The 25,740-nt window shown below is 39.8% G+C and overlaps 2 protein-coding genes across 11 annotated transcripts in view; one reads left to right on the top strand and one right to left on the bottom strand.

Annotated features, from left to right (window-relative positions):
• Window positions 1-17,663, bottom strand: part of RIPOR3 (RIPOR family member 3) — a 54,421-nt gene extending 36,758 nt beyond the window's left edge. For 3 of the 10 annotated variants that reach the window (XM_049816783.1, XM_049816782.1, XM_049816777.1), the window contains exon 1: window positions 16,789-16,944. The gene's annotated coding sequence lies outside the window, so the exon portion shown is untranslated. Of the gene's footprint in view, window positions 1-3,971; window positions 4,027-11,172; window positions 11,237-16,509; window positions 16,574-16,788; window positions 16,946-17,610 lie in introns of those variants that run through there. The other 7 variants (XM_049816784.1, XM_049816779.1, XM_049816785.1 and 4 more) reach the window with 5 other exon arrangements.
• Window positions 6,966-25,740, top strand: part of BCAS4 (breast carcinoma amplified sequence 4) — a 93,387-nt gene continuing 74,612 nt past the window's right edge. Inside the window, exon 1 of the mRNA XM_049816796.1 lies at window positions 6,966-6,973. The gene's annotated coding sequence lies outside the window, so the exon portion shown is untranslated. The remainder of the gene's footprint in view (window positions 6,974-25,740) is intronic.

Below are 25,740 nucleotides of genomic sequence, written 5' to 3' on the forward strand. Positions count from 1 at the left end.
CCATGACAGCCAAACAAATTTGCCATTAATGTGTATTGGTTCTATACCATTTCTACTGAAACTCAATTTTAATTGTACATAACCAAAATCAGCAGTGATTAAGCAGATGTACGTTTAGGGACTTTAGAGACATTCTGTGGACTTACTCTAGAAATGATCTGTGATTCCAACTAATCTGCTGTTTCAAAAAAACCTTCAGTCAATCATGCCAAGTTACTCATTCCACTTCGTGAATTTCTTATGAACTCCACCACAATAACTGTTTGGCTGCTATAATTGCATCTGTATTAGGGTTTTAGCTGATAGAAATATACATTGCAAACACTTAATAGGTGAAAAGACAACCCTAACATAATTACACTAGAAAATTACTAGCATAAGTCAAATTTAAGACTGATTTTGCAACCTGGGCTACATTTGTCTACCATCACATTGATGTAATCACAATTATTTTTCTTCCTCTCATTTATTTCAACACTCAGGAACAATGGAATTAACTAACACTTCTGAATCCTTTTGATGGGTGGTATCCATTTCAAAACACTTGTGGCAGACGATGGCATTTGAGTCTTTCATGACACTGATAAAGAAAAAGAAAAAATTGGATTGCCACAATGTATTACAATACCGTCAAACATTTTGAACAAAGCCTTAGGGGCTGATCTGGGCCTGAACCACTGAAGCTTTTTGTGATTTCAATGTACCATGGAACAGGCTGGAAATTTCTGGACCTTGGTACTTACTTTGCAGTGTTGGACATCTAAAGAATACAGACCACTAAAATGAATGAAACTCCTGAGCCGCAGTAACATCATGACTCAGCCTTAATTACTCTAAAGGTAGATATAATGAAGGCTGACGGAACAAAGAATGAAGTGACTGTCTTGTGTACAGTATAGTGTTGAATCCACTGGGAAAATACACACTGTATTTAATCTTTGCTCTTGAGCATTCTTTAGAAAAACCATTGACCTCAGCAGCAATGTCTACTTTGCTAGATAAACATTCCAAATTTATGATTAAACCCCCTTCAATTTTAAGCATTTTTGTTCAATTGTTAGACAAACATTCTATTTATACAGTTATTGGCAAAACTAAGAAAAAATTCTATGGTTATTTTTCTAGAGATAAAAAGTCATTTGAATTAGGGAGACAGAAAGTGCCCTTGATGCTACATCTCAATATAGCTATTTTAACACAGCATTACACTCAAATAGGGATCCTTTCTTCAGATAAATCCTTTCTGTGGAAAGGATTTACAGCACAAGGATTCACAACAGAATCTGAAAAGGTTATATGTAATTCACTTTAACACAGGAATTCTGACTTGTGGATATCATTTATCTAGAACTGGTGCCTCACACCAACACATATAACCTGTAACTAGTCCACCACACAGACAGGGGAAGGGCCACTGCAGCTACAGATACGGAAAATACGTTTGATGTTTTGTTTTTATATGGTAAAACAGATTTGTGAAAATGGAGGTACTGGAGACAAATGGCTGGCTGCCTGTGACAAGCTTTTGAAAATCTTCCCCTTAGTATTTTTATCATTCATCTCTGAAGCACTAAGACGTAAATTTTGCTTCTCCCTTGCACTTTGCCTGCTCTCCCATCTCACCCCTACTCAACTCTTTATCCCTGCTGGTTCCTATAATGGGAATAAAACAATGTAGACAGCTGAACGCGTTCAGCCGTCTTTGCAAGCAAATGCAATCCATGCAGGATACCACCTTCTACCGAAGAGATACGGTTAGCTACAGTGCTGTAAGGTCCAATGGATATAGCTGTACAGAGCCATGAGCAATCATTCTTCCACTCATATTCACCAGACATTTCTGCTGTTTTAAGACTGAGCTATGTGAGCAATTACATAGCTGCAAGTGGAAGATTTTGCTTCTCTACATAGCTGTACATGTGTTCCACAGAACTTCTTGGCCTAAACCTGTTTAACTCAGATTATTAGATGGGCCTTTTACTTTGCACCAACTTACATCTGTCAGGTTGTATTTTGAAAATCTCAAATGATTCAGGAATCTAATCCCATTCTCAAAAGTAATTTGGGCTCTTAGGACCTAGTTCAATTGATTTTTAATAAGAATTACATTCATAGCTTACATTATTTAGAAAGATGGGGCTTCAGTGTGTAACTCGTTTTGGTACTTTTGCAAATTTTATCTAGGCAGATTCAACTCTTAAATATATATTTAAATACTGCATATCTGACATACTTTCCTCCTAGCGATATTCAAGCCATAAAAAGAAAATCAGATAAACGGCTTTGATCCAAGTTATTGCTTTAGTCATTAGGCCCTTCTATAACTTTATGCCAGCTTCTGGAAATGAAGTTCTGGAGCCCAGGTTTCCTATGCAGCAATAAATTTAAATATCATAAGCAATCCCCTCAGATAGCTTCTCCTGTGCTGGAGGTAGTGTCTCTGATGTAACCATTTCTAGTGTAGTTCTTTGAACACAGGACTCAACTTTCAAGTCCAAGATGACCTGGTTTTCAAGCCTGCGATTCAAAATGTTACTGTATTTCCAATTAGTTTTCATCTAAGCATACAGATCCAAGTTCTATTCTCAGTGACACTGGTGGACATCCAGAGGAAATTAATCAGTCATTTATTCCAGATTTCCAGTAGAATCTCGGCAGCAAATGTTGGCCTGCACTTAGTTAATGACCTGGAAACTATTTTTCAAGACGTAATTTTGTGGTCAATTTTGTACCTCCCTCTAGTGGCAGCAGATATCAGACAAATGAAGCACAAAGGAAACCTTGTCACGGGTCACACACTGATGTATTGTGCCTATTTCTTTCATGAAAATTTGTTACTTGGAATCAAGGTTGGCTGTAAATCCCACTGTAACTTTTTTGGTAATGTTGTAATAAGACAAGAATCAGTGATTGCATATAACCAAAATCCTTGTTTACTTCCTTTGCCGGTATGTGGCATATTCATATATAGCCACACGTAGTTTCTCCATGCTTGCCTACATCATAGCCTTCTGGTTGCTGTGAGTACTTTTGCATTGAGTTTTGCTTTCCTCCTCAGGGGAAGGCACAGAACAATTCACCCATTATCAGCTGATTTATGAGCACAGGGCTTGCTGCTAGCTCCTCTGGTTTCAATTTCAAACTTGATGACAAACTTGCAAGCCTGAATCAGAGATTCAGGAATGTGGCAGGCTCCACACGCTAGCCTGACTTGCAGCTTTTTCAGCTTTGGCAGAATTTGAGTCTGCAGTTAGCTACATTATAATGAATACTTAAAAACAAATTCCTAACAAGAGAAGAAGCAGATGGCGCTGAGGGAGAGCAATTTACAAGTGATGAACAGGCTCTTCCATTTCTGACAAAGGAAAATTTGCCTAGCAGCAAGGCACTGAATGGTACCAGTTCTGTCCCTGAGAGGTTCCTCCTTTTTAATTAGGAACACCAAGGAACATTCTTCTCTAATACACATCTCATTCTCCTTGTTTTCCGCAATCTGTGCCTGAATGTATGGTATGGATAGACTTATCAGGTGTGATACTGTCTCCATCCATCAGTTAATACAGGAGCCTCCTAAAAAAAAGCCCATTTCCAGGACAATTATGTAATAAGGAAGGTCCTTTATCCCAGCCTTAGTGTTGTGGAAAGTCCCAGCCTAAGCTTCAATAGAAACCACCATGATGGATAGATACATGTTTTGATTATTACACTGAGAAGAACATATTAACCAAAACAGATGACAAACTTCCAGTACTAGTGAAATTTTATATTCAACAGTATGTGGGTATTTGATATCTTCAAAAACTGAAGTCTGTGAATCACAATATACCGATGTATGTCCAGGGGCATGCTTCTGAAGCGGGAGAAACTACCTGTCATTTAGCTGTCTGATCAAGAAAATTGTCCCTTTATTAAGAATTAAACAATTAAGTCAACTTCCTATGGCAACCATATTTTATTCCCATAAACATTACCAAGACAATCTTGTGCCACAGAAATAACGAAACTGATGAATTATCCCAAAGAACACTGGAAAAAGAGGAGAAGCATACAAAATGTCATATAAGAGGGCAATAGGACAGAGAAAAGTTTTATGTTTTAAAGCAAAATATTTTCTTTAATGCTGAGTAGACATAGACTTCGTTTTTTCAAAGTCAGTGTTTCCACTACTGATTAGTGAATCTCAGTAATATCTCAAGATAATGAAAAAGGGTGTATTTTTTAGAAAGAGACATTAAAATCAAGACAATCTAGAATGTCTCTCATTGGCCAGCTAACAGCCAAAGCCTCAAAAAATTACTTGGTGTATTTGAACATTTTATCTAGGCTGAATTTACTCAGTTTCTTCTAACACAGGATTGAACTCATTATATTTTCTAACAAATTAGGGTAGCTGTCATAGCAATCCTAACACTGTGTTTGGTACTAATGTTCCCTTTCTGTAGACACTCCACAAGCATGTAAACTTTACTTGTGGAAAAAACCAAGAACCTTTGAATATATGTGGATATATCTGTACTTTCCCCTTCATTTCTTACCAATTCCTAATACATATGCTCTGACATTCATGGCTCACATTTTTTTTATGCTGTTATTCTCTGCTTTTATTTGGTTTGGGTTTGTTTTTAATGAGGTGAACTTTGCACAGCCCAACTCTAGCTCCTATAAAATCTGTGTCTTAAATGGCCAGATTTAGTGATTTTTGTATGGAAGAAAAAAAAAGGCCTACATATTAACCACACAGCTGTACTTGGAAACAGATGTTTTACCCCCTTTAAACTTAACTAATGAGGACGGGAATATGGAACAGATAGGTCAGAAAAACTTCTGCCTAGATTTTGAATTTGGAATTATGGAAAAAGTACAAAAAAGACTGGTGCTTCCACATAAGGGGAGGGGAGAAGGATAGTAATTCCACGGATGGTGAAAATTTGCACTGCTACGCTAGCTTCAAGGCACTTCCACTTCGCAGCCCTATTCATCCCAGTGTCAGTTCTATCCACTTAACTCACACAAATATCCCATAAGGAGCAGGCCAGATCCTCAGTTTATATGAACTGCATGAACTCTATTCAAATAAATCTATTTACAGAAGTCCAGGATTTGGCTCTGTGTCTCCTTTGCATTTAGCAGGTGTGGAAAGACTCTAAATCACTTCTTTCAAGACTTCGGTAAAACATAAAGTAGACCAATTATTTAGGATCAGATGCTGTGAAAACCATAACTTTTGATAGAAATCTGACTAAGCATGGAAATTTTTTAAACTAACTTTGCCCATCAGTTTGTTCTTAAAACATAAAGTGTCTTCTGCTGCTAGTTCGGAAATAGATAAGTTTTTTAGGACCATCATTCCTCTGCCCAATCTTGTTCCCATCAAAGTCACTGGGAGCATTGCCGTAACTTCAGAGAGAGGATGAACACCTCTGTAGTCATGATTTGGCACTCACACTGGAAAAATGCATTAGTGATAGCTTTCTATAGAAAAGACACATCAGGTTTTCCCTCTGGTTCCTAGCATAAACTTCTTTTAAAAATTATTCTTGATTTGTCTTTATATGCTCTTCATCAGTATGCCCCCTTGCAGTATAGAGCGGGTCCCTTGCACTAAGCCACAGCAGCAAAAAAGAAGCTTCTGCTGTATAAGGGCTTTGTGAGACACAGTCATTACATGCAGAGGAAACTGGGTTTAGTGGGGCCCTAGTCCCCCTAGGGACTATGATAATATAAATTATTAATAATAAAAATAAACATTGGCTAGCTTGAACTTCTCTTCATTCCCTTAGAGCTTATTTTTGTGACGGAATTAGCTAAATAAAGCCCACTTGAAAGAATGCTTAATTGCAAACTATCCAAACAAAACAAAATGGAACTAATTGGTTCTTAAATATTAAACATTCGAAAGGAGATGGCTTTGGAAACAGCTGAAAGACTTATGTATATCAGGATACCTATGGTGAAGTGAGCAGTTAAGCAAAATGCAGTCTAAACTGGACTACGTTTACTTTTAAACCAGATTTTCAAGTTTTGTCAGCGTGCTTCTACCTAGAAGACAGCTTTGGATTATTTCAAGCCTAAACAGAATTACAGCAATACCCTTTTGTAAACTATAAAATCAGAAAAGTCAAACTTGTGTACTGACTTCTGGTCATAGTTTGCCCAGGAAAGACTACAAAATCCACAATGATCATTACTCCATGGAGTGCCCCTTGAACCTATTTCAGCCTAAAAAAGACAGCTTAGCAATGACTACCATTTCAAGAGTTTTTTCTGAAGCAGGTATTTTCCTGGAAGTTGGGTAGGGAGAGTTCACATAAACAGCTCTGACAACACAACTCTAAAGGAGAGTAGTAATGCCTTCCAGGAGAATAACTGATTGCAGATCTACCTTGACCTTTATAAACTTCCTTTCTTCAGCCCTGTGTTTTTATTACTCCTATTTAATTCAAATATTTCACAGTCAGCAAATAGAAAGAATCTGTTTGGGCATGTGAAAACTCCCCTTTCATATTCATTAAAGGTTAATACAGTTGCCACACTTATTTCTTAAATCAGAAGTATTTCTAGCAAGACTAGAAAATGACATGTCAAATGTGACTGAAATCTGTAAACAGGAAAAAAATTTCTACATTAGAAAGGAGCAAGAAGTAGATAAGTTATAACCAAAATCATACAGTAAAAATAATTTTAAAAATTAATTAGTGTTAGAAGAATTATTCTTTGGAGGACCACTGTGTGCTGTGACATGAAATCAGACTAGTGGTAAGCCACTGAAAGTGCACTGTCTAACCAGCCACATGTTTACTTTCCCACTTATCAATAACTGACATTAACAAGACTTCTGCCAGAGATAATAAATTCCTGGAAATGTCAGGCTCTTCTACATCACCCAGCCCAAGCACAAGAGAGCTACTCACTGCTAAAAAAAAAAAGGCAGACATAAGTGGAAGTGCTAAGCAGAAGTTGCTCAGCCGGATCAGTTGGGATCAAACCACTTCAGCATTTAGGCCAAAAGCTAATGTAATTTTAAGGTCCCTTGAAATGTTATGAATATCATCAACAAACACGGCAAGAGTCACTCATGAAAATGCACTTCAGTTTTGTGCACAAAAAAATCAATTAGCTTTCTGCCTCAAACTTCTTCAAAGACTGTGAACCCAATTGTTTGTTCCCTGAGGACTGAAAGCTTTTACTGTAACTAGCAGTCACATCTGCTTAGTATTGCATATTTTTCAGCATCACAAGGAGTTTTTCTTAGACCTTGGACTGGTTTACTCAGCATCTATGTGCACGTACAACAACAAAACTCCAACAGAAAAGATAACTGAGGTCTTCTGCCAGTTTGTCTCTACCTTTCTCCCCAAAAGACACAGGCAATCCTGGCAAAAGGAGTATTCTTGTATGAGTATTTTGCCAGCATAGCCAGCTCTTTAAGGGTTTCATTTTTTAACACCCCTTTTAGCGCTCCTAGCTATGCCAGAAACTTTGTAACATGGATCTATACTGCTATACAAGAAAGCTTTGTTGTTTTAATATGTCTAGTATAGTTTTCAAAGGTACTAGTAGTCTCAGATATTGTAAAAAAATCCTTCAATGTGAACACCGTCTGTGTATCTATACTACGAGTACTTCGCTTCCATCAGATTATTGGTATTATTTACTACAAAAGTTCTCCTAGAATGAACGGAGCAACTTGGCAAACTTGTGCTTTCTATTAGCATAGTTAAAACTATCCCTCAGACCTAAACCAATTAGTACTAACACATGCACAAGTTTAGTGTGCGCTATAACTGCTTCTATACTTGCATCTTTTCCTAATTCAGCCACGTTGGTAAAAGAATCGATTTTTCACAGTCCTTACCCAATTTAGCTAAGGGCAAGAATCTGTAATATGGACAGGGACTTAACAGATGTAGAGAGGGGCTTATTACTTGTGTCTCCTTAGATACTAAAAGGACTTTGCTAGTACAGATAACTGCTATAAAGCATCAGGGAAAAGAATAAATTGTATTAGCATACAACACTGCCATATCAATATAGCTGCAGAAGCTTTTAATGTGATATGCCTACATCATTAAAAAAAAAACCTCAACTGAGACAAAATTATAGCAGTACTACATTTAAGCGCACAACAAATGTTAGTATGGCTACATGGCGATTGTAGAACAACCACAATTCTCAGTTTATAAAAAAATCTGTGGATAAGTCCTTCATGCCTCATAGAACAAGCCTTATTTTGGTGATGCAAATTGACTTAGCCTATGTTACCCAGATTCTATTACTTACCTATAAGCCAATTAAAATTGAGACCACTCCCACAGAATAGGATTGTGCCACTTGACAAAACTGAGCCCCTTGTAAGAAAGTTGTCTTAGTTCCCTTTCAACGTGGAAGGAGTCAATTGTAATGCTAACACGCACACTGACTCAAGAGTATGAAGAGCTCTTGCCCAAGACCAATGAGCAAAAGACTCAAGGTATCAATCAGTTCACTGTACATACTGATCCTTAGTTCATCAGCTGCTATTGTCCTAACAGAAGGAGGACAAAGTGTCACCTTCAGAATGTGGTGGAGCTGCAGAGAGATCTAACACAAAAATGGGTGGCCAAATGCATAGTCCGTATTCACATAGCTGTTGCTTGATCGATAATTTAAGGAGTCCTGGTAATGGCTGAGATCACCAGCAAAGAGCTTTAAATTTCAGGACAACACATAGGCAAAACAGTTAAATATCACAGTATTGTGATGGCTCCAGTGATATCAAGGGTACTATGTGTGTACTGATCTGCTTTTTTGGCATCAGACAGGCACGATTTGTGAAAGACATAATCATCACGTATCTTGCCAGATGAGCCCGAGATGATGGTAGCAGTGTCCAGAATGCTGAAAGGTGCTATAAGCAGAACAGTGATACGCCTTCCCATTAATGAGGAACCATGCCTGGCTGGAGAGGCAGTAGATAGAACAGTATGTCCCTGTGATGTTCTATGTCCCCTGGCAGTTCTCCCAAACTTGCAACATGACCCTCCACCCACCAGTGCATGGATCATTGATCTTGTGAACTCACGACTGTGTTCCTGTACAGAATTGTCGTTGAGAATGCCTAGCCCACAGAACTTACTGGCAGAAAATCACTCATGGGTGATCTTCAAAATTCAGAAATGGCCATTCAGATACAAGATATACATGTTGACAAGTGATTCCAACAATATAGTAATTCAGATCCAGAATTAAATCCAGATCCTGACACAGTTACAGCAGCAATGGCAGACAGTGCATTCAAGGTTATAATAGAAAAATGGTGGTTTGCTCCATATGACTTGGCTCACTCAAGAGAGGTATTTTACAATAAGCTACACTTTTACTGTATAGTAATCTGACAATTATGGGTCAAAGTATACTTGCTTATTGCTTTAAATGAAACTAAACCCAGTCAAATTCATACACATAGGGGGGAAATATTCATCATGTATTACTACAGCTGTGGAGAAAACAAGCTAGGCTGGGCAGATGCAGAAATTGTGTCTGGGCTGGAGATCTTACCAGAAGATGCAGTATATATTCGCATCCAAAGCCTTCTCCTGCAGAGCACATACTCCTTAGACTTGTGGTTTTGTTCTTGAAGAACCCAAGCTCAAGCAATTTTGAGATACTTTGCACTGCTACTTACTTGTTTTGCACTTCTGATGTTTGTTTGCATGCAGCTGGGATGCCTGTGCTGATTTTCTAAGGTTATTTAAATTCTTCTTTATTTGTTAACAAATTATGTTGGTTGCACAACACATTGGCATGTGAACACTTCAGAAAAAGGGAGGGGCACAACTCAGCTCAGCCTCAGTGGAATTAGGAACAAGATCCAATGACTTCAGCAGAGTTACACAAAGGATAGTTCTATTGTTTCAGTGGGAGTTGTGGTTAATTAAAGTAGTGTTTCCCGTCAGCTTTCTACATGCAGGACTCTCTTCAAAGGTGGCCTTACCTTCAAGATCACTGTGTGGGCTTCCATTTCAGACAATGAATAAGAAAAGCCTAGTGGCAGATTTTTGTAAAGTCTGGGCATATACTGTTGTACTAAAAGCATGAAAAAAGGCACACAATACTGTGCAGTTATAGATATCTATACAACAAACATACAGTGATGCTGAAGCTGTGATGTTACTGCTGGACTTAAACTAATGCATTTTTAGACATGATCCATTCATTTTAACTGCTCTTTCGTTTTGTCTTCCATTGTAAAAAACAGGTAACTAACTTGCTACAAATCAGTTATCTTCAAAACTTTAGAAAAGTCTGTGAACTTTCTCTATAGATCAAGTATTAGCCACATTTTCACACAGTTACCCAATATGTACACTCTATTCTAGTAATTGCTCAAACAGCTGCATATGCATTTGGAATATCTGTGTCAAATCTTTTTGAAAACCCTGGCCTACTATTTTAACTTTAGAGATCACATCAAACAAAATCCTTCCTTATAATCCGGAGAAACCTTCTAAACCCTTTTTGTAAAATTTCAATTACATAATGTAAAAATGGCAGAAATTCAGTGCATAGGTAAACTGAAGGTTATTTACATTGTATTTTGTCTGTACTAGTAGAACTACAAACGTATTCATGCTAACACTAAAGCAGTAAACATTAAGATCTTAAAGCACACTGAGGTCTTTGAATTGCCGCCCTATTTATCTGTTGAGTCCTAGTACTGGAGAATGACAATTTAAATAATAAAACAGAGGTTATGTAAGTGCAGAGAATTATGGAAAAAATATAAGTGGAAAGTACATATTTTTAAAATGCACTTCAATAACTCAAATGCAGCTGAACTGTCATTATACAGTCTTTCCAGTCTTATTCAATACTGGATTGAAACCAAGCACAAGAAATTTCAGGGCCAAAGGACGTTTTTAAGAAAATTGTAAGTACCTATATTTCTAGTTTACAGTGTCTGTCTGGGAAAGCTCTACTGCCTAAAGAAAGACTAACCTATCTTCTCATGGGATCAAACAAAAGGGATGTGAACTAATTAAGGGGATGTTTGGATCAGCTTGCAAACGTAAGGACTGATTCAGCCCCAAAGAGCACCCAAACCAGAAAGCTGGATTCAAATACCTGTGGTCTCCTAGGGAAATATGGATGCAGATTCAGATCCAAATTTTACACTGAAAGTTCATTACTAACCTATGCATACAAAAGCTCTAGGCCCAGCTCTGCATTCCTTCCACACCCAGAATTGGAGTTCTGCCTGAATAAGGTATGCAAGAGAGAAATGAATTTCTTATCTTTATGGCAGATCTTGTTTGGTGATGTACATGCCTGTGAACCTGCCAAAACTCAAATGTGTGACATTGTACGCAATCTAATGCCAAAACTGATAGATTTCAAAAGATTACTCTTGTAGGACACTTAAAATAAGGTCAAACTATTTTAATAAGCGTAAGTAACTGTTCCTATATCTTACATACCTGGATAAATTCTGATACTTCTGTTATAAATAATTTTTATCAACGGAAAAGTGAAGATCCAAGATTTGAATAAAAAATTAGTAACAAAGGGAATAAATTATACATTTCCAAACTGAGGGGCATTTAAAAGTATGACTATATGAAAAAAAAGATTTAAAAAAATGAATTTCACAGAGGGAAAATACTAAACAAACAAAAAAATAAAAGAAGTCTTCTCGGCATAACATTTTATGTCCATTATCCTCCAAAATCACAGGGTAGTGTTATGCACACAGATGCATATGCTAAAATTTTTCCATCACTCCAAAGAGACATGAACTTCACCCTGGCTTTTGATAAGATAAATGCAATTCTCTTTCCTCCAGCTACCCACCCAGCAGTATTTCAAAATTTGCAGTGAGAAAGACCTTCCAAATGCATGAATGAGAAAGAACTGTGGAAACAAGTCTCTTTATGCATGGATCTTGGCATTTTTTAAATTTTCCCAGATTTTTCAGTCAAGTTTATACAAGAAAGGTCCACCAGTATTAGTTACAGATGCTGTATTTTATGATATGTCTATGATAAAATTGAAATCCTAGTGCAGACACAATTCCATGAGCATTTTTGTTCTTTTAAATTAATTTGGTCAAAAATCAGCATAAATTGTAGAAGAAAAATCTCTTTTTGCAAATACTAGATGTATCCACACCTGGAGTATCTGACACATTTATTACATGCTCCAACCTGTTCTGCTGTAGCTGTGGCCTTCCTGGATGGTTTTTTTTCGTTATTCTACCCTAAACAGTATGCAAAAGTGTAGAATAAAGATGCCTTTCTATGGTCAAAAAAGTGAAAAGGGGATATTAAGGTAATTTGTGTTTCATTTTGTTCAGACAAAAAAATTTTGTAATAGTTGAGAAAAGTATATGTTGAATAGAGTATCCTGTGGCAACTATTCTGAGAAAAAGAAAAGCTAGCTAAGCTAGCTAAAATCAAGGGCTTTGGCTGCTTTAAGGCTTCCTAGGCAAGATTAAATCAAAATATTTCCTATATACATTCCCTCTTTTCATCAGCATGTCAACTGCAGTAAGTAAGAATGTGCTCCTAATTCTCAGCGTCAAAATCTGGGATAATTTTATATAGTCAAATGTTTCCCTACTTTCACAGAAAAAACTGTTACTGGAAATATTTTCCAAAGCAAGTTGCAAGTGGAGCTAAGTAAATCAGCTAGCACACTGCACACTTTTCAAGGAAAAAGTTTCTAAAAATGAGTCAGTATTTAATAAAAAATGTCTCTGAGGTACGTAACTCATGCCCATAATAGATATTTTTCAATTTTCAACCCTATATAGAGAATTTTAAAATGCTAACAGATGTATGAAACAAAAAAGCAAAATTCTCCCCTATTCTCTGCTGTGCACACATGTAACACACATAGAAACCAATGAGAGGCTCTAAAACATTTTCCACTAGAAAGACAATTTGCTTGCAATTCCTTCTCCCTTTAAATTGTTTCTGTGGCAACACATCTGGTGCTATAATTCTGGGCCAGAACATTAACTATCCTGAAAGAAGAAAGCTATGTTGTTGTTCTGGTCTGCAAGAATGTGAAGCAGAGAGAGATCTGCAAATACATGTAATCAGGTAAGCTTTTTCGCCTTCATAGGTGCACAGAATATTAGCTACTTATATTTATGCATTGCTTAAAATTACAAGTTTAAAAATGTTTCTACAATGGTTAGAGAAAACTCTTGTGGTGAGCGCACATTCTGTAAGCCAGCTTTTTTAAACAAAATGACGAGTGCTTTGTTATTGCTCTTCCTACCATATGAAATAAGTGAGAAAAGTATTCAGCTAAGAGGAACAAGGTTCATTTCCTAATCATCAATACAACTCTTCCTACGTAACGGAGAAAGATTGATATTGATTTCTTATCATCTCCCCAGTACTACATAAACATTACTGTATTACCACCATTTTGCAGATGAGATATATCAGGAGGACATGAGACCAAAATGTCTGAAGTGTCTGTTAAATTCAGATGCCCCTATTATTAGTTACCCATACTGAAACATGCAGCCCTTGGCGCTCTCTGAGCTCTTGAGGACCAATAGATTTTACTGGCCTTACTTGAAATTATAGGAACCTATTGATGCTTAACAGAAGTCTTGGACATCCCAGCTTGAGCATGCCAGCATTCTCAGAATTTGTAGTCGGAACAATTTGGTTAGAGAGAAAGAAAAGAAAAACAAGAATAAAAGCTTACAGCCCCAATTCAGTTTGCTAAGTCAACAAGTGAATGTTTTTTTTTAATCACTAATAATCCTGACAAGTCAGTCTGAAATCTTAAAGTCATACTATATGACTATAATCCAGTGAAAGTTATTATGGATATTTTACTGTGCAGCTGAGATTGACACCTCCAGATAGAAACTCTGCTGTGGATCTTAATTCATAATACAAGGGCCAGACCAATTTTCAAGGGCTACTGCATTCACTTAACTCAGCCTGGAGTAGCAAGAGTTAAAAAAATAATGAAAGTGGGTTTTTGCTACTCCATCAAGCAGATCAGGAATGAACTCATGGAAAGAGCATATCTTATGAATAACAAAATATCACCGACACAGTTCCTTTTCCAAAAATAATTGCATTTAAAGTTCCTCATGAAACAAATTTTATTATTTCATTTGAAACAGCTAAATTCAAATCTAGATCAGTTACACATAAATCATTTTGCTAACTAGACGTACAGTATTTTCTGTATTAGTGACAAAGAAGACAAGATTGTCTTGGTGTTCTGGTCCTCTAAATTGCTAATGTTAAATGGCTGAAAACCAAGTTTTTTCCCTAAAAAGTTGAATTGAATAAAAATTATGGTTTTCAGGCATTCTGTCTCTGAAGACATACTGGTTTAAAGCAATCTGTGCTCAGGGAGAATAAACTGGCAACAGAAATGGAAAAGTTGAAAAAAGTGGATAAAAACTGGTATTTCATAAATATGTATGTCCCTTTTGTACTTTGGAGGCGCCATCTTACGATCAGAATTAAACCGAGGACCGTGAGCACCTGCAGTCATCAAAGGCCAGCTGATGTCCTTTGCAAGACTTGCTGTCTGTATAATTTTGGATTGTCACCAGCCAATCACCTTCCAAAATCCAGTTCTGGCCAATAACAATCTGGGTAATTCAACTCCCTCTGTTCCTTTTTTCTCAGCCTTTTGGCTAAGATCGAGTGTGTATATTTAACTAATATTAAAACTACTATTTTACATAAAATATCTCCTTCAATTCCAATCTAACCTTTCTATTTATTTCAGCCAAATGGCGTAATTAACAAAACTTCTGAGACAGTTCTCACTCCTTTGCTTTATCTTGTATAACTTTCTCTGCACAGAACCGCCGTTTTGTCCTGGTGCACTACAGATCCGCATCATCACTCCTCAAACCCCTGAGAAAAAGACACATTAAAGTTGCAACTCTTCCCTCCCCATTGACTGAGTCTGGTTTCCCTTTCTGGCCATAACGGCTCTATTCTACTTCTCAGGTTCTTTAGGAGGATATTGCAAAGGAATATTTGTGAAGGAACTAGCTGTGGAAGGGAATAAAGTGATATCGGTGGATCTGATATTACAGGGTCCCAACTCCCTGCCTGGATTGCTCCTAAGGAACTCAGGGCTAGAGTGAACATAGTAGAGCGACTGTATGGCTGCTCTTTGTCTTGACAGAAGGAAATCATCTCATCTTTATACTACCCCTTAGGGAATACCATTACATAACTCACTGTTTGGCCTATATTTTTTCCCCGTTCCTGGCTCTATGCTGTTAACAGAAACACCACTGCTTCACTGCAGTTACTGACTGTCTTGAGAATTGAGCAGTAGGTAAGGACGCAGGACCTGTCATCTCAGGGAAGCCCTTTAATTCCTCTAAACAGTATCCAGACTCTAATCGGAGGAAAATTTTACCGAGGTAGTTGTTCACTACCATGTCGCACGTGTTGTATCTCATACAAGTTTCTCTCTAGACCTGGGGCATAAAGTAGGCTTGGCCTGCCATTCAGTAACAGCACCATCCCGTTTTGGCAAGTTTTGTCCAGCTTTTCCTGCACTGCTACATGTGGTGCTTATGTCATCCACTCTGCAGAATTCAGAGCAGCGGCATGTAAGCGATCAGCTGCACAAGAAATTAATACAACAGAGAAGAAGTTTCTAATACGTGTGCTCCTTTAGACACCATATCTTTCTCAGAGGTGTCTCTCCGTTCAACATTGAATGTTCCCTCAGGTACATTTTGCATTGTTTACCACCCTTACAAACGATCTTCCTCTGCTTTTTTTTTTTTTTTTTTTTCAATTAAGGTCTTTCCAAAAAGAATATGTAATGGCCCTCATTAATAGGTGTAGCTCCCATTTTACAGCTGTGAAAACACAGGTAGAGACGGATTAAGCCTTGATCCCAACAAAGGAAATGACTGAATCAGGAGTTTTGAGTACTGGTGCTGTACTCTGACTCTAGTTCGATACTCAAGAAACAGCTCAAGGAATACGTAACCTTATTTTTCAAATTCCTTCAAGTTTCTTTGGTTGACGAACAACTCAATTTCCATATGGCCCAACTTATTTAAAACACTTTTTAAAGGGGGAAATTAAACTCAGTCTGAAGCAAAACGCAACTGGGCTGTGACCCAAAACCTCAATTCGTATTTATGAGCAAATAAAAGGTAACCTCTGCACAGACAAAAAGAGTTAAGCAAAATACAACCGGCCCATACGGTGACACCTCCAAAACGCAAACCCTACAGGATGGCGTACGCGTTGTCCTGCCCCTCTTACTTTTCCACCTGCTCCCTCCAGCCCTTCACCTCCCAGGGGGGTTCCCTGGCTGTTCCCTGACGTGAATGTGTTTACCCCCGGCTAAAAACCTACCGCGCCTCCGCTGCGGCCTCTGTCCCAACACCAGCATCCTTCGAGGTTCCGTGCGGATGCCCTCAGCCTCCCAAGGAGCCCACCCCCCCTAGAGGTGTCATGCCCCCTCCCACCCACCCCTCCCCGGTGCCCCGCCGCTCTCACCCACCGATGCGGTGCCGGTGCCTCCCCGCGCGTCTCGGACCCCCCGTCTCCCCGCCGCCCGCCCGTTACCGACGCGCCCCTGCCCCGTACCTCCCGCCACCGGGGCAGGGCGGGGGGTCGCGGGCCCGCGCTCCGCCGACGCGCAGCGGCCGCCTCTCCCCGCTCGGAACCGGAGCCGGCACTCCGTGCTGCTTCCCCCCCCCCCCCCCCCCCCCCCCGACCCCGACCCGGTTGTGGCCGGCGGGACCGGCTCCGCGGTCCTCCCCGTCCAGGTGTTTCCTACCTGCCCTCTCGGCGGCGGGGCGCGGAGAGCGGCTCCGCACCGCTCCCGTAGGCGGCTGTCGGCGTAGCGGAGAGGCAGGCCCCGCCGGGAGGGCCCCGATAGCCGGCGGCTTATCGCCGCTGCCCGTCACCCAGCCGGGCTCCGTTTCCAGGAAGCCGCGGCTCCGCAAGCGCTTGTTTTGCCGCTGGATGCCGATCGCCCCGTCCCGCTCGCTGCCTGCCTCCCTCCCTCCCTCCCTCCCTTCCTCCCTCCTTCCCTCCCTCCGACCCCCCTCATCCTGGCAGGGGGGCTGGGAAAGTGCAGCGCGGCTCCAGCACATGCCGAGCCTGCGGTCACGGCCCGGACCCTCTGCTATTAATCAGGGAGCATCCCAAGCGCCCCCTTGCTCACTCCAGCTGTTCTACTCCAGGCCTCGGCGCGCCGCAGGGCAATGACAAACCGGCTACAGACGCGGGGACACCCGCCCCTGCGCCCCCCGGTTATTCCTCCCTTCCCCTGTCCCGTCCCGTCCCCCCAGCTCTTACCCCTCCACTTCTTCTCGGGCATCTTCTCCCGCGCCCAGATTCCCTCTCTTCCCATCTGCCCCATCCATGGCTCCCTCGTCCTCTGCCCCTGCCCCACGCTGCCTCTTCGCTATCTAAGTCTCCCTCCTCTTACCACCCTCAGCCTTTCCCTAATCATCACCTTTCTTTCTCTCACTGCCTCCTCCCTCCTTCCACCCTACCCTCCCATAGGTTTTCTATTATCGAAGACGTGGAGATTTGCTGTGCCTTTGTTAACCAAAGCCCCCTCCAAGTCGCTTCTGCAGCACCCACTACTGACCTCCTCGGTGCTTCCTCAGGCAGGTACTGTTTCTGGAGAATGAGCTCCCTTCTGCTAGCTTTCTAGGCACCTTCCGGATAGCCCTGGCAAAAAGATGTGAAATTGTGATGTAGAAAGCAGGCTGAAATCCTCCCGGGTTCCTCGCCTCACCACAGGAACCCACACAATCACACCTCTTTTCTTTTGAACAATGCCTTGCCGGGCCTTTTGTAAACACCAGCACGCAAAGGTGTTCCTGCCTTGGGCAAAGCACCTCGCTTTACCGTATGTCTCATTCCTCTTCCATTTTCCCCTACGTTTTTTAGCACCATTTCCCCATAAGGTTAGCATGCTGATTGACTGACAGCACAGGAAGCTAGACACTCCCCTCGAGGAAAATGAAATGACTGTACAGAATTTGGACATGCTCTTACGGTAACTTTATTACTAATAGTGTTTGCTCCCCTTTTGACCATATTCAACAGCATCTAGGACGCATACCAGACTCTTCCATCCTGTTTCAGGAAGTTAAAAAACAAACTAAAGTTCTCAAAGCACCAGACGACCAGAGATCCCACACAACAACCTGTTAAGGCAGAGTTCTTGCTTTCTTTCGCAGTACTTTATGCAGTTGATTAGGATTTGTATTTTTCTGTGTGCATGCTTAAAGGAAAGTCTTGAAAGAGGCAAGGGAAGATCTCTTGCGCAGCTGAATATGTTTTTAAGAAGATGCATGAGGGAATTGACACATGAAAGTGAGAGCAATAAGAGACAAAAACAGATGGGCTGATGGAGTTGGCTGAGCAAACAATTCAAGCACTCTGGGTCTTATATATATTCGAAAGAACGCTGCTGAGATGCAAGTAAAAGTGGGTTGCATACCGGATCTTGAAACTGATTGGGGCTTGGAGCACTGAAAAAGGCAATAGTGATACACCATGAAAAAGTCTAGTATCACAGCTGGTGTACCTAGCAAGACAAAGGAAGGAGATGCAAATACATGGACTTTTACAGGTAAGTACACGACATATTCTACTAATTGTAACCCTACTAACTGTTCTCTTGATTTTCCTCGTATTTTGGGTTTTATGATCAATCAATCACACTGACTGCTTGAAGAACACCCCCCCCCCCCCCCCCCCCCCCGCAAATTTAACTGCAGCTGTTCAAGATGCAGCCGGCTACACGTCCTGCCTCTCTGCTCAGGTCTTCCAATCTTACAAGACAGTCAGCAAAGCTGGATGTGTGCTCCAGCCTCACACCCACCAGTGTGAACGGTATCAGACCAACTCATGCTGCACAGGACTACGCTGAAACATGGACTGTGAACTGCAGCAGTTTAAGTACGGACTCATGTCTTCGCGTGCCAGCCCCACAGCAGGGTGGAGCACATAGGGGCTATTTTAAATCAACTTAACTGGATTTGCAGGAGGACATTTGTCAGAACACCAAATCTCTGCAGGAGCCCTACACAACCAGTTGACCAAAAAACCTTTACTGTTACTGTCATTTCCTCCTAAACATGAGACTTATAATAAATTTCACAGACCAGATCCTGGGGTAATGCAAATGACCAAGGTTCCATCACTCCTGGTGCAGATGTCCCTATTTACTTCAGCTGAGGATTGGCCTTACTATGTTTTTATTCCAGTTTATTTTTTATGATCTTCATTTGCTGTGTCTTCATCTGGTGTGTTTATGTGGCTGGTGCTTGGTTTTCATTATTTTTAACTGCATTTCAGATTATTTGCTCTATGGTTTTGTTCACATTCTCCTTTTCCACGAAATTCTAATAAAACACTTGGCTACAGATTTCCCAAATTGAATACTGATGTTTAGTGCAGCTAATTATGTAGCAGGGTTCAAAGCGAGTTCTATAATGTAACAATTTACATATTCTTGAAAACAATGGACACAAACCTACAAATTATTGTTACAAGCTAGTTTCACATTATTCTGGAATTTCCTTTAAAAATACATATGTTTAGTATTCTCACACATATGAAAAGCAGTAAATACTCCATTGCTGGCACCATTGTAATATTTACAATGAAAAAATAAAACACACTCTGATGTCTCTCAGACCTAAAGGGACATTAAAAAAATGCTAGTACATTTCTTCCAAGGAGCTCAAAGCACTTCACAAAAGCACTTCACAAATTCGGCCACTCCAATGTCTATCAAGTAGTATGCCAATGATATACAAATATCATTTTACAATGAAATATTCAGGATGGTTGCAACAACATTATACATTCAGTTTTTCAGCCTCACCAGTGTTCTGGCATAATCAGATTAACTATGATTTCATTGTTTAAGTACTGAATTAAGTAATTTTTGTTTGTTTTCTAAACCAACTGAACTACAGACAGCAAACTCTGTGAGCAGACCAGGCTTCTCAGGAAAATCCAGGCTAAAGTGACTTTTAGAAAGGCCGCTATAAACCGTAACTCTGTTTATAATAACTCAGTAGTTAGGCCTATTAATACGATCCTTCACAGCCAGGCTGACTTGGAGAAAACAGTGTTTTTTCTTGCTGCTCTTAACGCAAGCAATATGTAGGCAAACATTTGCTTGTGTCTCCACCTCACCCTTTTTTATTTCTTATTCTTTTAAGTTTAGAATGCTACTTACATTTTAATACATATGAAGTAATCCGCATAGAAGTAGATTATCTATCAATCTATCAATATATTGAAACTAGGTGCTTTCGTTGCTGTAACACAACAAACTTCAGACCATGTTATGACAAACCATCCCTACAAAAAGAGGATTTACTCCGAGTTTCTGAGGGTGTGTTATAGTAAGATTAAACTGTAGTTACACACATCCAGAATTCTAAGCACGTGATTATTTTTGCTCCTTTGTGCCTCTATCTGCACTGAAGTTTATAGTTCATGGTATTATAACTCAAGAGGGAAACTAAGAGATGAGCCAACAGAAGCAAAGAATATCTTCTAAAAGCTGAATGCAGCTGGGACAGTGGCTGAACTCACAGGGATTCAGAATTTCCAAATGTGACATACATGGAAAAACTGAATTGCTTTTCTACTCCCCTTGGCTTGTACTTTTCTATTTTTACTTATTACCACTGCATCAGTACTATTTGGTTAATAAACCGTGACAGTTCTATTATGTTAGTGTACAAACATCTGTCTGTTTAAACTCTGCAGTTTTACAATGGGTTTGCATTGTTCATGTATGCGGGCATAACAATACTGAGGAGAAAAAGTCTAAATTAATTTGAATTGTCTAAATATGATAATCGTTTTATATTTCCCTAAAAAAGGTTCCTAATAAGGGGTTTACATTTTCCTAAGATGTTGCTAACTTCATCTTACGCTTTCAACAATAAACCGATGAAATAATTAAACGACCGTAAGGTTAATTTCACAGATAAGATGACGAATACACGCGAGGTTCCGAGAGCAGCTACTGTACTGGAAACACTTGGTACAGACACGGCCACGACGGTAACCAGCAGCTAAACACGACGCTCACCCCGAGCCGGTCCCAGGCCCCGCCCCCGGGCCCCGCCCCGCCCCCCCGCCGCCCGCCCCGCCCGCCCCAGCCCCTCCCGCGCCAAGGCCGCCGCGCGCAGCGCCCCCTGCCGGCCGCTCCCCGGCCAGCCGCAGCGCCCGCGGCAGCCAGGGAAAACCTCCCACGCGTGATCTAAAGGGACAATCCCCAGGAGGTTCCGCTCTCGAGTGGCTAACCCACCTTCTGCACATACGTAGCGCAGTCCGGTCCGCGCTGCAGCGCGAGCGTCGCAGGCGCTGCCAGTACTCCTTTTTGAGCACGCGTGAGCAATCTTGGATGGCTCGCGAATTATCCGGTAATAACTCAATCACAGTGAGTAATAATGAATTATTTTACAAAAAGCTATCGCTATTTTTGCAGCTGGGTGGAGGTATCACTTGCAAAACTGATGAATTTTCTTACAGTCGGACAAGTCACAGAACCCTAACAGGTCCTGCGCTTACTCCCCTTTCCGTCAAAGCACTTTGACATGGCAGTAGGGCCAACTTGGAGGACACAAATTTGTTTCGGGCAGCTCTGAAAGAAGGCAGACACAGAAAAGCATGCGAGCTCAGGCAAAGGGAGTCAAATGCAAGATTTCTGAAACAGTACCTGCGGAAGTATGGGGCAGGAGGGGCTTGCTTACGAGAGTGATCTACAAACTTGCTACTAAGTGGTGTCGAAATAACACGCTGACAAGCAATGCAGAGTGTTTAAACATCACACCTTGGAGGACATGAGGACATAAAGACAACACAGTCCAATCTAGCTGTGAAGCAAGGTGCTGGGCAACAGGAGCTGGATATTTATAGAAGATTAAACTGGTAGAAACCATAGTAGCTTGTTCACTTTAAAGCTCAAATGTTATCCTTGTTTGATAGGAAATGACTTTTAACAACTGACAAAGCCTAATGATTTGCTGTATAAGCATACTGTGAGTATTCACAAATAATTTTAAGATCTATCAGCAGCCATTCTGTATAAAAATGTTCCTTTGTAGTGAAAGGCACAAGTACTCATTATTCAACAGATGGCACTTCAAGTATTACTTATTCTAGGTTACAGCTGCTAGCAGAGCTGCTAGCATTGTTTTACTCACAAGTAGTGATAACATGCTTTCCAGACAAGCTTAAAACCAAAGGCTTTATTCCAAAAGGTTTATTAGGCAGAGCTTTCTTATCTAATTCTCTAAGAATAAGACAAAATTAAAATTCTAATCTGTACCTAGTGAAGTTTAAAAGAAATTTTGGAGCTAGTAGCCCCTTGATCTGTCATAATTTTTCCAAATTCTAGATCAGGAATACTCAAGTGAGTACTGGAAAGACAAATAAGTAATGTTCACAAACTACTTTCAGGAAAGAAACACTGAAGTATCATCTGTTGACGTATACAGCTCAAGCATCAGCATGGTTTCTTTTGAACACTCTAGTCAGAAGAGTTACATCATTAAACTCTACACACGTGTGCAAGTGTGGGATGTCAGCTGTGATTAGTACAACCATGTTTAAATAAGGAAGACTTTCAAGGTAATCCGGAGTCATTGAACAGAAATGGATTACTAGACAACTGTGAAGAAAAAGCTTTGAAAGCTTTTAATTGTTTTAGTTAGAAACCTCAGAGAATGCAAATTAATATATCAATATTAGCTTTTGACTTGTCAGGAAAGTATTTTCAAAAAACTTCAGAAGTTTATCACAACTAAAGCCCCTAACCACGAAAAATCATAGAAATATTCTACAGACCACCCATTGCTGGGACAAATGGCATACTTTCTAAAAAGTACTTGCAACACATCCTCCATTAAGGGTCTCCTCTTAGAGCTAGCTGAAAGTCAGGATGCCCATTCAAATGAAAAGAAAAGCTTCTGCAGAGGTAAGAAAATCTGAAACAATTCACCAGTTTCTCTTGCCTAATAAATAAGTAATTCCACAGCAGTACATCCTGAGAATATTCTCAGCCTACCAAGCACATCCATCTCAGGAGTCCTAAGCAGAGCTGGCTTTCACAGTGCTCCCACGTTTGTCACAGTCTCAATTCTACAGCAGAAAGCGTGACAGCTTTGGTGTACCAGATTACTAGGGTATGTTCCTGCTAGTCCTTCCTTTCTACGCAACCCTTCTAGATTTGGGCAGATTCCCATGTAGGGTACCTACGTTTAATTTATGGGAATATTTTCTGTGAATGAGTTTAAATGTTTTTCCAAAACTGATCTAGATTTATAGCATATCAGAAACAAATGTTTATTTGACAGGCAGCATGATACAAAGACAACTTTTCCCATAAAGTTAGACAAAACTTAAAAAAAGCACAGATTGAAAGAAAAACCCACAACCCTAGGAAACTAGAAATACTTTATTGGAAAAGATCTCATATAGGAACTTTAAAAAGAATTAATTTTGTCACTGACAGTTAAGTAAATATTGCATCAAAGTAACAACTAAAGGTGCCTGGAGGAGGAGTGGGGGAAAAAAAAGGCTAATTGTTTTGCTGACAGTCAAAGAAAGCAGAGGCAGGATCAGAACACAGAAATTCTTCCATCTTAACTCTCTGGTTGCTCCTCTGGTCCATCCTATCTTTAACAGGTGAAGTAGCATTAGTTCTTCAGTTAACAATGTAAGTATTTTGTAGTATCTATTTATTGAGCAAAAATATGAAGTGTATATTATTTTGGACTTACACGCTCCTAGCTTCTCTGCAGTAGATATTTAAACGAAAGTGCTGCAGTTCTTCAGTATTTTTTTTTTCAATACAGAAACATTTCTCAAGCCTTCCCAGGTACCTGTACAAAAAATGCATTGATAAAACCTAGCCAGAAAAGGAGAAGCCGTCCCTAGCTGGAGAGCACTTTTGAACTAAACTCATATACTTGTACCTACACAGCCACTATACTATTGGTAGGATTGTATTGTATTGCTGACTTCTGCAGAAGAAAAGCAACAAACTTTTATATCACTACTTTGACCCTAAAAGTCATTTTACAGCTGTACAGTTAAAAAACAAATACGTTCATTACTAAACCAACTATTGGTTCCCTCTCCCAAGAAAATAAAAATAAAATCAAAACAAAACCCCCCAAACCAAAATTAAAATCCACAAAATCCCGTAACTGTCACAATTTCAGGATAAGAAATTAAGTTCTTATTATACCAGTATCATGTAAATATTACTATTATTAATAAATTAGCTAAACTGCCATGCAGTGGGGTTTACTTCATGAGCTTTGCTCTTGTGTTTGTATAGTGCTGTTAGTATGGATTGTATTTCATGGCGATAAAATATAACAAGCTATCCTTCTCAAATTCTTTCTGTCTAATGCAACATTTGTAAATTCATATATCCTGCCCCAGGATCAAGAGTATTAATAGAATATTATGAACCATATTTCCATGGCTTCATGGGCACCTATAAATAGTGTTCTACAATATTATTTGCATTTATGAACATCAGATGTGTTTAGAACACAAATGGTTTGTCTGTACCACTCACTTATTAAGAGGAAGGTAAAAGCAATTTACCTCATATGTCCCTAATATGCTGAAAATGCAGTTATCCAAGTGTATAGACTGTCCTCCAAAACTCCCCTCTTTGTAGGGAAATGTAACTGGTATGCAAGATTAATGTATGAAAATTGCACTAGGTATCAAAATGAAAGTCTGTAATTACAGATTATTTTTTTTTAAGAAAGCAGGAGAATCTGTCGTATGGCCTTCTTATTACCACTTTTTAAAATAAAGCTTCTCTTTTCCCCCTTTTCTTTTCCCATCCAAAAAACCCTAACCTCTCATGGACTCCAATACAAGATCAGATTACAATCTACTGAATCTAACAATCACTCTTCTGAACTTGCACTGACAGTCCAAGTATAGTTTATGTTAAATATAAAAACAGCATAAGCCCTGAACTATACAATAAAAATGTAGGTGGGTCATCAATAACAGTCAACATACACTGGTAGACATTTTCTATGCTTTATTCTTGGAAGTTTTCTTTCAACTCCCAGGAGGGCTGTATGGAATACCATTCCACTTAAAAAGTGGGAAGTCTCAAGATGGGAAAGAAGCATTATGGTAGAATCTCAGTATACTCCATGGTGGACTTAGTGATCGAATTTCTACACCAAAACAAAGGAAAAAAAGGCCTCCCCAAAAACTTCCCCAACTGTCCAGAGATTAGGAAACCCAACCTGTCTTTCAACTTCACAGAAGCTGAAACTGACCGTGCCATGAATAGCTTGATCAAGTCTGAATCACAGGTTTTACAGAACTTGTGACTAAAATAGCTCTATAAACTTGTGTTACAACTGTCAGAAAAAGCCTGCCTCTCTGCCTACCTTTATCTGAAATCAAATTGTTTATCACATTCCTTCCTCATACATCAGCTCCTTGTGATGAAAGCAAGCCAGCGATTAATACTTTTTATTACGTTGGTTCCAGTGACTTGAAATGAATTTGCCCTGACTCCTTAAGCATGCTACCACACCCACTGCATGGCACTCCAACCATGCTAGGAATGCACAACAGAAAAAAAAATTATCTTAGATGATACTTCATAAATCTGTAGCAATAAAATTAGCTGCACGATGGTTTCAAGCACAAATCAACTTCTGGAGGTTCTTCCTCCCCTTCTCCAAAA

Source organism: Accipiter gentilis, chromosome 14 (genome assembly GCF_929443795.1).
Source record: "Accipiter gentilis chromosome 14, bAccGen1.1, whole genome shotgun sequence".
Taxonomy (NCBI): Eukaryota; Metazoa; Chordata; class Aves; order Accipitriformes; family Accipitridae; genus Astur; species Astur gentilis.